The sequence below is a fragment of the Nannobrachium achirus genome (assembly GCF_963921795.1).
Source record: "Nannobrachium achirus genome assembly, chromosome: 20".
Lineage (NCBI taxonomy): Eukaryota > Metazoa > Chordata > Actinopteri > Myctophiformes > Myctophidae > Nannobrachium > Nannobrachium achirus.
This window is the reverse complement of record NC_137827.1, coordinates 16707467-16723888: the sequence shown is the minus strand read 5'-3', so window position 1 is coordinate 16723888 and position 16422 is coordinate 16707467.

Below are 16422 nucleotides of genomic sequence, written 5' to 3'. Positions count from 1 at the left end.
AAATCAGGACAGCGCTGCCCTGAGAACCCACTCCTCTGGGCCGGGACGCCCCGCTGGGTGACGGAGCATTGGCTCCAGGATTGATACCAAGGTGCCGGACGTCAGGGGTGTCGCACCAAATTCTGGGCCCCAAGGGTACAAGGATTCACTGCGGGCCCCCCATGATTGTTCTTCATAGGGCGAGGGGGTTTAACCCATTTAGACTGGGAACGCATTATTTTGTGCTTTAACTATTGAAAAATAGCAGATATACATGCTCACAGCTTCGAGCTTGTAGATCTCTTACTTTTTTTAAATCGTGAACATTTGTGCAAGTCTTTGAATATTTCCAATCATTCTAAGGTTTTTTGAAAAACCTATGTTTCTATGATCAGTGGTGCTCAAACCTTTTCATATGAAGGACCCCAAAATGATATGTATTTGGCCACGGACCCCCATCTCAAAATACGTATTTCCAGGGATGCCCCAGAAGCAAAATCTGAGTTACAAATGTTCGCTTAAAAAATACATTATATTCAAAGATTTGCACACATTTTCATGACTTTTAAAAAATGGCAGATCTACAAGCCGCGCTGTGAGATTGTAGATCTGCTATTTTTCAATAGCTAAAGTATAAAAGAATTCCAGGACCCTCCACCTTGGGCCCTAGTAACTCAGTCCCACTTTTCCCCCCCAATTGCGACGCCCCTGGCTGGACGTTAAAGAATGGCTGCAACTTTGTCCCCGCCAGATCATGCTGAGCAGCAGATTGGAAGAAGCAAGTACGAATGCGTGGCGTTCGTGGGCAATATGGGGCGAACAATAAAGCTGGCCCAGAGTCCCATCGCATGAATAAATTAGACAAAATAACCAGAGAGCGCTTGCTCGCTCGCTCTCTCCGGCTCGTCCCATTGGACGAGCTTGGTCGTACGCTCATCAGCTGAGCATCAAAAAATGCTCAAAGCAATTGTGAGAGCCGGGAGCATCTTTAATTAAACAGAGTGCAAGTCTTTGCACTGCATTCCCCTTCTCTTCTCTCGCCTACAGTATGCTGTTAGCAGTGCACCACACGCGCCGCAATACACTTCACAGACAACAGCCTAATTTCCCTGGTTTTGGGAGGCGGCGTGTTGAATGAGTTGAACGGGTTGGGGCATGTGTCAGCGGCGTCGCTACAGAAGCCCCATAAAAGAAGCCCGGGGCCCGGGAAATGTTGCTTTTACAACGTCGTTATGGCAAGGTGTCGACAGCGGACAGTGACTACACAGCCTTTACTATGCATTATTGCGTCATGCCTGATTTACTCATACGCCTGTGTCGCACACCGGAAACAGCCGATCAACAACTTGCAGATCGGCTATTTCTGGTGCACAAGTATAAACTAGTAAGACGCATCAGGACGACAAGCGTGGTCGCGCAATGTCTATTGTCTTGGCCGTCTGCCCAGTATATCGGACCAGTTACCCATATATGGAGACTCCTGGTATCAGGCGTTACCCATCCGGACGGACGGATACGGTCAAGCTGTGACAGTTCTGACAGTAAACTGCGACCTACGGTCGCAATCAGGCATTAGTTCTCTATACAGGCTGTCCAGACTGGTGGGTTGCTGCTGGTGGGAGGTAGAGAAACAAACTATATTCTTGCAGACCTTTTGGGGTCCCCTATTTGCCTTTGTCTTTGAGGTGCATAACACATTAACACAGGTATCAGCGTTGAGTTTGTGAGACAGATCGTTATACACGTACAGTGATACATGTTCCTGTCCCATCGCAAAACCATTGTTATTGCAGGGACCTACAACAACATGTCAAATGAAGTCACTACATCCAAGTATTTGTTTTTTTAAGCTCATGTGACAGGCACTTGCACACATAGACATCAAAGGGGGCTCGAGCCCCTGCCCTTTTATCCATCTGTAAAAAGTGCCCTCTCCAGACCATGAATGCAGTTTATATTATGGTGAAAGAAATGCAAATGCCCTCTTTCCATGCCATATACCTGAAGGCAGCATTTAAGAGAATGTCCTTGTCCAAACTCTCCTGAACTAGAATGCAGCATCTTATGTGGAAATCAAGAAATGTGTAGAAATCAAGCATCGAAAATAGCCGACCTCCAAGCTTGAAAGTCTACTATTTTGGATGTTTTCGTCAAAAGGCCCTTTTAGAAATGTCAGCCCCTGCATCTCTAACGTTCTCTGCATGTCCCTGTCATGTGATGTCGGTTCCCTTCCCCTGTTCGCGTGTACGAGGGCGTGACGTTGCTGTAGCTAAAATAACACGTTTCTTGTCCATTTCCTCTGCCTGGTGAGTCTGTGTCAATATGTGGCAGGAGACGGAAGGATGTACGTTCTCAGTTAGCCTGAATGTCCTCTTCCTCAAATCCTCCCTAATTGCTGCCTCGCTTGTTTACAGCAGACGTCGACACCCAAGGTGACGGAGGAAAGAGTCAGGTGTAGCTTATCCAGAGGCACAACAACAGACCCACCGCCATGCAGACAGCCTCATTGTCAGGATAGTGACAGCTTTCACTCAGTGTCTGTCTGGGTCCATCTATTGTGTATAGCAGGGACGTGCAGAGAATGTTAGAGAGGCAGGGGCTGGAATTTCCAAAAGGGCCTTTTGGTGGAAGCACCGAAAATAGCAGACCTCCAAGCTCACAACGCGTCGCAGTGCGACGTGTTGTGAGCTTGGAGGTCAGCTATATTTTCGGTGTGTGAAACCACACTGAACTAAGCATAACCAAGTCAATACTGGAGATGTGGCGTAATGTCATGGATTTCTACACAGAGAGGGCAATTCTTTCAACATAAGATGCTGCAGTCAAGTTCAGGAGAGTTTTGACAAGGCAATTCTACTGAATGCTGCCTTCAGGTATGGCATGGAAAGAGGGCATTTGCATTTCTTTCACCATAGTAAAACATGCATTCATGGTCTGGAAAGGGCAGTTTTTACAGACAGATAAAAGGGCAGGGGCTCAAGCCCCCTTTGATGTCTGTGTGTGCACGTGCCTGGTGTATAGCTATCCAACACTCTCCCTCTTGTACCACTTTCCTCTCTTTCTCCCCCTCATTTCCCTCCTCCTCGCTTCGTCTCCATCTCTCCGTGCCTGTCACTGTGCCTTCATCAGTGTCCCGGCTCTTCCTCTCGCTTTCATCCCCCCCCCCCCCCCCCCCCCCCCCCCCTCCCCCCTCCTCCTGCCTCCCGTCGACATTAACATGGGAGTGATGTGAGCTCGCGCGCCGCTGTCTGCCCTTGAAGTTGTGACGACCCACGGTTGTGAGGCGGCGTTCGTTCGTCGTATTCGTTCATTGGAGTCGGGGTAACGTGATTATGACAGGGAAGCTCCTTTGATCGTTCGTTTTCTTTTCCGAATTGCCGGGCCAACGGAGGATGCCCTCTCTTGACCTTCGAGCCGTTTCGGACTTACCTCTGCATTTCCCTAGTGCCGGGGTGTTAAACTGGTGGCCTGCGGGCCCCCAAGAGGTCCAAACCGGGGACTGCCCATAAGTCCTACACATCTCATTAGTCCTACTCCTACATCTCATTAGTCCTAATTTGGTAAGGGTTAGGTTTTAGGGTTAGGTTTAGGCATAGTTTTACTGAGGTTAGGGTTAGGGTTTGGGTTAGGTTTAGGCATAGTTTTACTGAGGTTAGGTTTAGGCATAGTGTTTTCAGCAGGTTAACATTCACCAGATTCAGACTAATGGGATGTAGGAACAATGAAATGTCGGACCAATGCCAAACCGACCCACCAGGTGCATTTGAGGAAATAAAAGTTAACATTTATTTATTTATGTAGACTCTGTAATGCCTCCCTCACCACTCACGATGTCTCTGCGCCTGTCCCCTCCTTGCCGCTGAGCTTGTTGTGTTTAACATAACAATAGACGTCAGTTTACCTCACTGTCTCCTCGCTGTCTGTACCTGTCGCCTAAAATTCCTGTCTCCCAACAGGAGACGGCAGGGGTGAAAGATGCCGAGTGGTTAGTGAGCCTGCCTGGGAAGCCAGAGGCCTTGGATGTAGGGATTGGACGATATGAACATTTCATATCACGATTATTGTGACAAAAGAAATCACGATTTATATTACTATATTATCGCGATAATCAAAATCGTGAGGTGGATTATCCTGGGGTGGAAAATTTGACAAAAAATAGCCGATCTACAAGCTCACAACACGTCGCAAAAGACATTTGATAGAGAGTGAAATAAGAACGTATATATTATTAAGTACCTTTTACCAATTATAGAGGGTTTAAGTGGCACCGGATATGCGTCTCGGCAAATAAAAGGTGAATTGATGCCAGTGCATGAAGGAGGACGATATCACGATAAATTATATCTCCACGATACGATTATCGTGAGTGTTTTTTTTATCACGATAAACGATAATATCGCGTATCGTCCCATCCCTACTTGGATGTCCCAGGTTCGATTCCAGGCCAGGCCAGCAATGTGTCCCTGAGCAGGACTCTTAACCCCTAATTGCTCCCCGAGCGCCCTAGAATGGCTGCTCGGTGCTCCAAGTTGTTCGGATGGGTAAATGCAGAGGACAAAAATTTGCAGAGGTGCAAATATACATTGACAAAAAAGAGGCATAAAAATCACCCCAAGCAGTGGGGGCTATTCTGTAAGTGAAAGTGCTTTTGGAGGTGCGCTGTATAGAGAATATTGTGTTCATGATATAGCCTATGGCATTGTTTATAAGGAATGCAAGGTAATTACTATCTAACTGAATAAAACGGAATAATACGACACCAGGACTGAAGCAGTGCTGAGAAAAACAGCAATGTTGTCTCCACAGGGTGATATAGACTCGTATGATGATGATGGTATATTCATTGAAAGGATGAGGCTCCTACAACAAAAACAGCACCGTTTTCTCAGCACAAATGTCTTGTAGCCTGCGACTGTAATACCATACCAATCATAAACCTAATCTTCTTCACGTTAAGTGAGATTCACAAAGTGAGACTGTAGTTATAGCAGAGACAGTTTGAAACAACAAAGCAGGCAGTGATAGCTGTGGGACTATACAGGTGTGCATTCACATGCGCGTTCGCACGTGCATCTGTGGATGTGTGCAATGTGCATCCACCGGTCTGTAAAGTAGCATTTTTCTCCGTCTGGCCTATGGCCTGAAATGAGTTTGACAAGTGCCTTTCTCCAAAACAACTTTACAACAAGGGTCTTCAACGGGGGGTCCGGGACCCCTAGGGGGTCCTCAGAGTTAATACAGGGGGTCCTCCAAATCTTTGTGTGATAGAAACCTTTTTCTTCCTTTTTTATAATGCACTTGAACCCTATAGTGTCCATATTCTGAGAACTTTAGCCGAAAATAGCCGATCTACAAGCTCTCAACGCCTCGTAGATCGGCTATTTTCGGCAAAGAGGTTTGTTGTGGAAGGGAAAAAGAGCAGACAAGTACAGAGTGAAAGGTCAAGTTTATTAAGTGTTGAGCGGTTACAGTAAATATCTGAAAACACAAATTGACATGAAATGCAAAATACACTGACGATTGTGTTGTCAAACGATGAAACTACAGTATATGGAATCTATGAAAAGGTTGTGAGGGTCCCTGCTTCATCTTTCTCTCAATTAAAGCCCTTTGCACACAGGACAGTTGCGTTTTTTTCGTTTGCGGCATGAATAAAACGCATTGGATTTGGTGTGCAAGGCTGTGCGGAATCGGCGCTGCGGATCCAAAAAGGAGTCATAAAAGGAGTGATGAGTTTTTTACCGCATGCGACAAGACGCACGAATCGAACCGGGTTCGATCGAGGAAAAAACGCACGGCGGCAGCCACTCGTCGCACGGCTAATTCGGAGCCGGTGTGCATGAGGTCATAGAGAATCATTGTTTTCTTTTCAAAAAAATATATTGTCCGTTTTATCCGTGCGGTTAAACGCGCCTGTGTGCAAAGGGCTTAAGGGTTCTTGGCCTGAAAACGTTGAAGACCCTGTTGAAGACACTTCAACACACTGCAAGGATGAGCCACGGGATCGAACCGGGCCACTGTACCTCCTCATCCACTGCCACCCACCCACAGGGGCTTGGAGTGGAGAATCCCTAGACTAGCAATGGTCTTCAACAGGGGGTCCAGGACCCCTAGGGGGTCCTCGTAGTTACTACAGGGGGTCCTCCAAATCTTTGTGTGATATAAACTTTTTTGTCCTTTTTTTATATGAACCGCTTGAACCCTAATATCCATCCTCAAACAGGTTTGCTGAAGCGGGGGGGAAAGAGCAGACTAAGTACCGAGTGAAAGGTCAAGTTTATTATGTATTGATGCTTCAAGTGGTTAAATGTCTGAAAACACAAATTGACATGAACCCAAAATACACAGATGATCGTGCTGTCAAACGATGAAACTGTATGGAATCTATGAACAGGTTGTGAGGGTCCCTGCTTCATCTCTCTCTCTCAACTAAGGGCTCCTTGGCCTGAAAACGTTGAAGACCCCTGCCCTAGAGACGCACATGACATGCCACACAAACTGCATGACATTTGGGGACGTGATGCATCAGGGTGGACCTGGATCACCTCAGGTCAATGTCCAGTGTTTAGACACTCTAACGCAGGGGTCTTCAACGTTTTCAGGCCAAGGACCCCTTAGTTGAGAGAGAGATGAAGCAGGGACCCCCACAACCTTATAGTTTTTTCCCCAACCTTATAATGACCTTATAATTCGTATATAGTTTCATTGTATGACAGGACAATCGTCAGTGTATTTTGGATTCATGTCAATCTGTGTTTTCAGATATTTAACCACTTGAACCGTCAATACTTAATAAACTTGACCTTTCACTCTGTACTTAGTCTGCTCTTTCCCCCCTCTACACTAAAGCTCTTTGCCGAAAATAGCCGGTCTACAAGCTCACAACGCCTCGCAGCGCGAGGCGTTGTGAGCTTGTAGATCGGCTATTTTTGGCTAACGTTCTCAGAATATGGACACTAGGGTTCAAGTTAAAAAAAGGAGAAAAAAATAACTTTCTTTCACTCAAAGATTTTGAGGACCCCCTGTAGTAACTCTGAGGACCCCCTAGGGGTCCCAGACCCCCTGTTGAAGACCCATGCTCTAACGTCCTGTAGTAAGAAGCACTACTGATCGAACTGCTTTGTAAATCCGTTAACAGTTATGTTGCCTTCATCACTTGTGTACTGACCTTGACTTCCTTTGGCACCTGTTCCCATTTCGGGGGGGCCACCCAAACATTATTGTTCACAAAGTATTTAGCGAAAGTAGTTCATAACAGTCGCTGCAGGAGACCTTGGGGTGTGCTCTATATAGATTCCCTCAGAGATACTCGCGGAGATTCTTGTCAGAGATAGTAATTCATAGCGAAAGTCTTGAGAATGTCGGTATCTGACCTTCCAGCTTCCAAAGCTTTATGCCAGACTCCTTGCATGAAATATGTATGGAAGCAAAGTGCCATTTCTGTGTCACTGAATCTGCCTCATTACATCTCTGTCAAAGTATAAAATCCATCACACCCTTGCATGTGTTTTGTTTCCCCTGCCCTGTCATGTCACGTCAGTAGAGGTGACTTCAAAGAGACGGCAGACATGTTCGGTGATGAAACAACCGCATTAACATAACCACGTAAACCCTCTATATTGTCATTGTCGGGTGAAAACCTTGTATATCCCAAACCATTCGTTTTGCATTCATCATTTAAAAAATGATTTTAACTAGTGAAAACAGCCGATCTACAAACACAACGCCTCGCACAAAGTAGTGAACAGCAGATCTACTAGCACACAACGCCTCGCATTGCGAGGCGTTGTGTGCTAGTAGATCTGCCGTTTTCACTACTTTTGTTTTTTTCCACCTGACAACGATGATATACTTCAATGACCGGGGTACCCCAGGGGTCTGTCCTTGGACAGACCCTTTGCCCCCCCATCTACAACAAATATCTCTCCCAAAATAGCCTTACAGATCGTCTGTTTTCGCCAAAAGTTTGCCTATTACGGCATGCCTAGAATACGGCCACCACTAGGGTTCAAGTGGTTAAATCACAAGCACTTCATGCTATTGTACTGTCCAGTCACGTCCGGCCCAGGTCCACCTTGCCCTCCTCACATTCTGTGAGTGTGCTTTGTGTGTGTGTGCGCGTGTGTGCGCCGTATATGTGTTCGCCGAGCACAATGAAAAGATGACCCACCCCCCCCTCTTGAGAAGCAAGGCAGTCTCATTACACTCAAAGGGCAAAGCGGTCATCATAATGAACCTGGGAGAGGAGTGATCTCGGAGCCCTCAGCACTGCACTGCAGCAGGGGCGTCACAAGGGTGGGGGGGAAAGTGGGACTGAGTTACTATAGGGCCCATGGTGGAGGGTACTTTATTATTTTATGCTTTAGCTATTGAAAAATAGCAGATATACAAGCTCACAGCGCGGCACCGAGTGCCGCGCTGCGAGCTTGTAGATCTGCTATTTTTGAAAAGTCGTGAAAATGTGCGCAAATCTTTGAATGTATGTATTTTTTAAGCGAACATTTGTAACACAAATGTTGCTTCTGGGGGGTCCCTGGAACTAAATACTTTGAGATGGGGGTCCGTGGCCAAATCCATATAATTTTGGGAGTCCTTGACATGAAAAGGTTTGAGCACCGTTCACATAGAAACATTTTTCTGTGAGCTTCTGCTATTTTTCCAATAGTTAAAGCAGAAAAGAACGCGTAATAATGCGTTCCCAGTCTAAATGGGTTAAACCCCCTCCCCCTATGAAGAACATTCATAGGGGGATTCATAGTGAATCCTTGTACCCGGGGCCCAGAACTTGGGTGTGACACCCCAGACTGCAGAATCCAAAAACAGCAGTTGAGACCTTGATACCCACGTATCTATGTCACTATAGTAGACAGATAGAGCCTGGGTAATTCAGCATAGCTGGATTACTGATTTGTGTGCTGGAAAACACCCCCCTCCCCACACACACACACTGCACACCCCCCAAAAAAGAGGATTACCTCATATCCATCTACAAAAACCCAGCCTCGCTATTTGACACACATCTGCAAAACAAACACGCGTCTGGTGGCGTCTGGGGGTTGCGCTGTGTCCTAAAATTAGATCAGCGGAGGACTGGATGCCATACTAATCCCGCGAGCATAGTTACCTGCGCTATCCCTATATCTGCATTGCCTGCCAACGAAAAGAAGAGAGAGTGAGAAAGAGAGAGAGAGAGAAGGAGCGAGAGAGAGACAGAGGGAGAGAGAGAGAGAGAGAGAGAGAGAGAGAGAGAGAGAGAGAGAGAGAGAGAGAGAGAGAGAGAGAGAAATCAGGGCAAATAACAGAAATGAGAAATCATTCACAGGAGCCTCGGAACACAAACATTCAGCAAATCCAATATCTGCCGTTTCTCCCGATCCGATCAAATTCAAGCAAAACTTGTGCTTGGGGGATAAAGTGTGGCAGAGTGATGCCGGGATGCAAGAGTATGATGGAGCCGTGAGGGAAATGACATCATCTTTTAGGTCCCGCTTGTTTGTGTTGAGATCTTGTACTGTTTGAGAACTTTTGAATATCTTTTAACTTTGACCTGCCCAAAATAAGTATACCAGGCTTAATGTAGTCTACCAGACTACCACATATAGGTACATACACCCTCTATACTTAGTTAGTATCAAAATCTCTTAGACAAAAAGAGACAATCTAGAAGCTCTTGATGCGTCACAACGCGATGTGGCGCGGTGAGCTTGTAGATCGGCTATTTTCAGCGAATGTTCTCCACAAAATATGGACGCAAGTGGTTTTGATTGATTGAATGATTGATTGATTAAGTACTTTATTAACATGAGGGCGTGTATCCAAAAGGCACCCCGTTGCAGTTAAGACCCGCCCGCGGAAGCTTGTGATTGGCTGAACCGGAGGTAGCTCTGGTCCATCGCTTTCACCTCCCGCATTACTCCCGGTGAAGCTCTGACAGACCCGTCGGGAAACGCATGGACTCGAGATTGTCGGCCCCGCTGAGCGCTCAATACTAGTGAAAATAAACAAAACCGTTTCACTACTCACCAAACCAAAGGTAGTTTTGCGTTGTTGAAAGTCTATTCTCCGCGGTGGTAAACCTCTCAGCACTCCACCTACTCTGTAAAATACATTATTTTTGTCAAGAAAAAAAACGCACCCACCTCGAGCCACCTAGCGGCCACCACAGATACAATGGTTCACAACCCGGAAATAAGCGGCGGTCGAGTTGGATGCACTTTATTTCATGACAAAAATAATGTATTTTACAGAGTAGGTGGGGTGCTGAGGGGTTCACCACCGCGGAGAATAGACTTTCAACAGCGCAAAACGACCTTTGGTTTGGTGAGTAGTGAAACGGTTTTGTTTATTTTCACTAGTATTGAGCACTCGGCGGGGCCGACAATCTCGAGTCCATGCGTTTCCCGACGGGTCTGTCAGAGCTTCACCGGGAGCAATGCGGGAGGTGAAAGCGATGGACCAGAGCTAAACCGGAGGTAGGAAGCGCTCCGCTGTGGTCGGGGGGGGGGGGGGGGGACGAAGATTTACTATTCTGGCTCCCTGGTTTACAACTTCTAATGGCGCTGAGTCGGTTCATGCGACCTTCGCAACCCTCGACACGGCGGTGGATCAAGGTCGCCTGAGACGGCACACCTCTGTCGTCATCACCGAAAACAAGCGCTCCTTTACAAGAACCAGACTAAACAGGGGTGCTTTTAGGATTCATGCGTTAAAAGGATAACACAAAAGGCCCTATAGGGGTTTGCTTCCATTGTTAAGAAATGTATTGATCTAGTGGTTGCCTGGTGGCCCAGCCAGTTATACAGACCATTATCTTTCTATAGTGAGTGTGAGAACCCGGGTTCGAATCCGACTACTGTCTTGTCTCGCACGTCTCTCCGTTCTCTCTTTGCCCTTGGTTTCCTGTCTCTCTACAATGACCTGGGAAAATAAAAGCATAAAATGCCAAAAATAAATCTAAAATGTAATTTGTTGATCTAGGGCACCCACCACCGCAGGGACCTAGGTTCAATAGGCTCTATGCACAGCAGCCATATTGGAAAGAAATTGGGCCTCTTCCTTGCTTCCTTCACAGGTGTTAGCAATGCTACTATAGGCGATTCTAGCCTCTTCTATCAGGGGGTGCAAGACAGACCGAGTACTTCCATTACCTCATGCATGTGCGCGCCAGCGCGCGTGCGGAAAAAAAAAAATCGTTTTTTTTTTGTCCTGTTGTTTTAACGGGTTTCTGCAGTTTATTTTTTACCCAAATGTACCACAATATAAACAAAAAAAAAGTTTTCTAGACACCGTTCCATTCTGGTCAAACAGAGTCAGGGTGCTGATATTGTGCTTTTGTGCATGTTGGCTCACTGGAAACACTACACCGGTGGGTCTCAAAGTGTGGTCCAGGGACCCTCATGGTTCTTTGAGGGGATTCCAAATGACCCCTTACGTGTCTGTAACTCTGAATGTGTACACATTTCTATTTTTACACTCTCAGAGTTATGGGAGTCCTTGGAATGAAAAGGTTTGAGAGTCATGTGCTACACTAAAAAGGAACAGAACTTTTATTAGTGTCATTGGCAGGAAGAGCCCCAATTTATTGGACAGTCATTTGGGATCAATATAAGTAGGAAAATGAGCCTAGTTGTCCTTTAATGTCCTTGCCAACTCACCAGAAGCTTGGTCGGGGTGCCTGTTCAGTGTTCAGTGGGGAGGGGTTCCAGGGGAGAATGGGGGAACCTCCGAGAGCCAGGGCATTCACCAAATATTCAAATATTCGAATATCAAAGTCACTATTCGACGTTGTTCACCGAAGTCGAATATTCGCTTATTTTTATTTTGTTTTATTGTTTTCTCTTTAAAAAATATATAGTTTATAAAGCTTGGTGAGATAGGAAGTCAGAAGAATGAGTTGTCAATGCCCCTGGTGGAAGGATTTGTTAATGCTCTATACCAGGGGTTCTCAAACCTTTTTAGGCAGTGACCCCCAAATTAAACATATTTGAACTGGGGACCCCCACCCTGACAAGCACTTGGAATTGTAGGTATTGACTTGGTTCCGCAGATAAATATTGTGAAAATAGCTGATCTACATGCTCACAACGCCTCGCAACAATGTTCGCCTCTACTTGCTTACTTAATATTTGACAGTTTTGCCAGTCCTGTCGAATATTCGACTATTCGAATACTTTGAGGTCGAATAATTCGAATACTAAAAATCACTATTCGTGAATGCCCTACCGAGAGCATTTCTCTTTCCCAGTGAAGCCCATCTCTGTCCGGTGGGAAGAAGCGGCTGGTGGCTCCCCGTGTATCGGAGGAGACGTGTGGTTTTCTAGAAGTTCCCAAACAGTGCCGTGCCGAGAGGCACACTGGTGTGTCGCGTCGCGTGTGCCTGCCGATTCTGTGAAACTATACAGAATACTAACTATGCAAAAAGTTATGAATATTCGTTTTCATCAGTGCTCCTTACTTTATGCACTCATTTCCCAATGAAGAGACAATTTCCCTACTCCAAAAAGCGTATTTTGACAACTTTGAACCTGCCATCCCCTATTTTGGGGCATATCATTTCATTATAAGCGAACATTTTTAAATGTTTTATTTTTTTATTATACATATAGTGAAGATAGGAGATTTACAGGCTCACAACACATTGCGTGTTGTGAGCCTATAGATTGGCCTTTTCACCATTTATTAAAAACATTTAGGCCTACTTTGTAATAAGAGCGATCACACATAGAGTACTATAGACTCTCTCTATATATATATAGAGGCTATAATATAGAGGCCTTGAAACTTTGACTTGCCCTTTGGTGTGTGCCCTGGCCTGGGCAGGTGTCACAGTACACATGGGGGGTTGGCAATGACTAAGTTGGGGAGAAAAATGGTTTCGAATGTGTTACTCTTCAGTGACGCAGTGTGAATATGAGCACGGCAGGTATTCCGGGTCTGTTACTTTTCTGTTATTATTCCTTGCACAAGCAGTGAACAGACAAAAATAGCACAGTTTCAGAATGACCTCATCCTCTTTGGGTTTTGACAGCAGACGCCAGAGTTTTTGCTTCAGCACTTTGATAGATTCAAGACAAGACCACTGAGGCATCGGGTCAAGTCCCTGCAGTCCGGCGGTATGTGTCCAGAAAGCATGATCATGCACTGTGCAAGTTCAGCTATTGCCCAATGGGCTTTGGAATCAATAGCATATTGTTATCAAGACAGTCATAAGCTTGGTGGATTCAGAGAGGTCGATATGAGGCCAGATGCATGTGATTACAGCTTGTAAATCAATAATTGCATCTACTTTTCAATTCATTTCGTCCAGGCATGAATCAACGGCATGTGCGTTTATGCTTGCTTCCAATAACTTGGAGCTTAGCTTGTGTTTCCACAGCTTTCATAGCCATACAGAACCAGTGGTCCAGAGTGAATAATGCATGCCGTGGTCATGTTCGGCTATCTGCTGTTTTGAGAAGTGGAAGAAGTATGCAGATGAACTTCCTGTACTTCCTGAACCAAGTCCTGTATTCAAACCTTTACTTGAGTAAACGTAGTGGTGTCAAAATATACTTTAAGTACTAAGTACTTATACAGAATGTCCCATTTCAAGTTATTTTCCAAAGTTTAAATATCCCCAGTTAAAATATGATTATTTTGGAGGTCGCGGCCTAAAGAGGTTGAGAACCACTGGTGTAGATCACCTATTTTCCATAGACTGAGAATAAATAATATTAATTGGTTGATTTTTATAGCTAGGCCTATTGGTTTTGTAATAATATAAATCTACAAAGTAACCTGTTGTTTTCAAATAATTGCCGAAGAGTAAAAAGGACAACATTTCTGTCTGAGATGTATTGGAGTTAGAAGTATTGAAAAATATACTCAGGTTAAGTAAAAGTAAGTAAAAGTAGCTTAAGTACAGTACTTGACTATAAGTAGTTACTTTCCTGCACTGGTTGTTTTGAATCATTGATGCCTGATAAAGTCCGACGTGAATCAGCCCTATTATTTGCGATGGCAATGGCATCCCCCTGTTATGACTGGCAGTAGCAGTGGAGGACTGTAGCAGTTTGCATTTCACTCTTGAGTAAATATGGATTGTTTTGCTTGTACACAAGCTCAATGCGTAAATATTTGGACGGGCAACGCCAAACATCTGCACTTACTGTAGAACAGCTATTCGCCCGATTGATGACAGACATGGTCAGCTGTATACGTGTGTGTATATATATACACCAGTAAGACTCCCTAATCGGGAGATAAGCGACCGTTGGTCGCTTATCTCCACAAATAGGCCAAAAGTTTGTTTAACCAATTATCAAGACATACGGGCAGTTGACAGTTTGCCATGGTTACTCATTGAAGTTGAATCTCCATATATGGAGATAACCTACGCATCACACTAAGTCTGACCTCACCAGCCCATATTTGGGCATGAGCAACTTATGTCTCCATATATGGAGATATGATGACATCACACAGTCCTCAGCCGATGATGTGGCGTGATGTCATACAATACACAAACGAGCCCTACAGTATAAAGGGGCAATTCTTGCCAGGAAAGAAGCATTTCTTCGACTCAGACCTTATCGCCAGGGTTGGCTTATAGCAGCTGTCGGTAGGACCATATATGGATTCTGTTAGTGTGGATCTCCTAACAGGGCATCATCTGGGATACAATCCCTTTTATGCCCATATATGGAGATCCCTAACAGAATCCCTTTCATGCCCATATATGGCGATCCCTAACAGAATCCCTTTTATGCCCATATATGGAGATCCCTAACAGCATCCCTTTTATGCCCATATATGGAGATCACTAACAGCTAACAGAATCCCTTTTATGCCCATATATGGAGATCCCTAACAGAATCCCTTTTATGCCCATATATGGAGATCCCTAACAGAATCCCTTTTATGCCCATATATGGAGATCCCTAACAGAATCCCTTTTATGCCCATATATGGAGATCCCTAACAGAATCCCTTTTATGCCCAGTTGGTTGCTAGGGTAAAAGAACATGGTTGCTATGGTAAACAGTTGGTTGCTAGGGTAAACAGTTGGTTGCTAGGGTAAAACCATGGTTGCTAAGGTGGTTGCTAACGTACACTAACAGACCAGCAACAACAGACTGTTGCCACAGCAACGTACACAAAGGTTTGTTTACACATGTGGTGTGATGTCATACTGAAGATATATGACATCACACCGTACACAAACAAAGGTGTGACGTGTGACGTGACGGACGGACGGACGGACGGACGGCCGGTGGAGGTTTTCATAGTAAACTGCTCCCTGACGGTCGCAATAATATATACTAGTAAGACACCTGAGGGTGACAAGCGACCTCGCCCTAAAGAGCGAGGTTACGCCATGTCTTGGCCATCTGGCCAGTGATGTACTGTATATCGGACCACCCATATATGGAGACCCCTGGTACCCATATATGGAGATCCATGTACTGTATATGGAGATATGCTGTGAGACCCCAAACATGCTTACTCAGTTATTTGTTATGTGAAGATCCTATGATGTCTAGAACATCTGACAATGACCCCGTCGCACCATCTGCCTTGGCCATCTCTCTTGGCCATCTGTCTTGGCCATGAATCCCTTTTATGACCATATATGGAGATCTCTGCTCTGAGTATCTGACATCACAGAATCCCTTTATGCCCATATATGGAGATCCCTGCTCTTAGTATCTGACATCACTGTGATGTCACCTGTTTTTATGCCCATATGTGGAGATCCCTGCTCTGAGTATCTGACATCACTGTGATGTCACCTGTGATGTCACAGTAATGTGTCAGGGGAACCACAGTGTCAGGCGTGACCGTTCACACACTAAACACTATTAATTTACCGAGTGAGTCTGCATGCTGACATCACTAAACAGTGTTGCCACCATGGTAACAATAATGCCCAACTGACATCAGCATCAATGATCAACATCAATCAATGACTGACATCACTGCAGTGCCCGACTTTGGAGATTACATCACAGACTGGCCTGGACACGGAACACCATATATGGGCATACAAGAGTGACAGATGGATACAATGGGTATTGCACAACTTGACATGGATGGTGACTATTCTGCCCAATACAACGGGCACTGTCTACTTCTGAGACTCCTACATTCAATCCCTCACCGCACAGGACTAGTATGTTTGTGTGTGTGTGTGTGTGTGTGTGTGTGTGTGTGTGTGTGTGTATACACAGTATATATACAGTATATAATGCTTTATTCAGAAACCAACCTCAACCGGTGCTTAAAAGCTTTTTTGTGTCTCTTTGAAGGATAACCATGGTCCCTGTCGCTGCATGGTATTCAGGTTCAACTAACTCAGTACTGCCCCCCCAGAGCACATAATTTCCCTGTCAGGTAGAATTAAACTCCTTCCCACCACCACATCACGTACATAGCGAGTGCATAGAGAGCTGCACTTTACGCAAC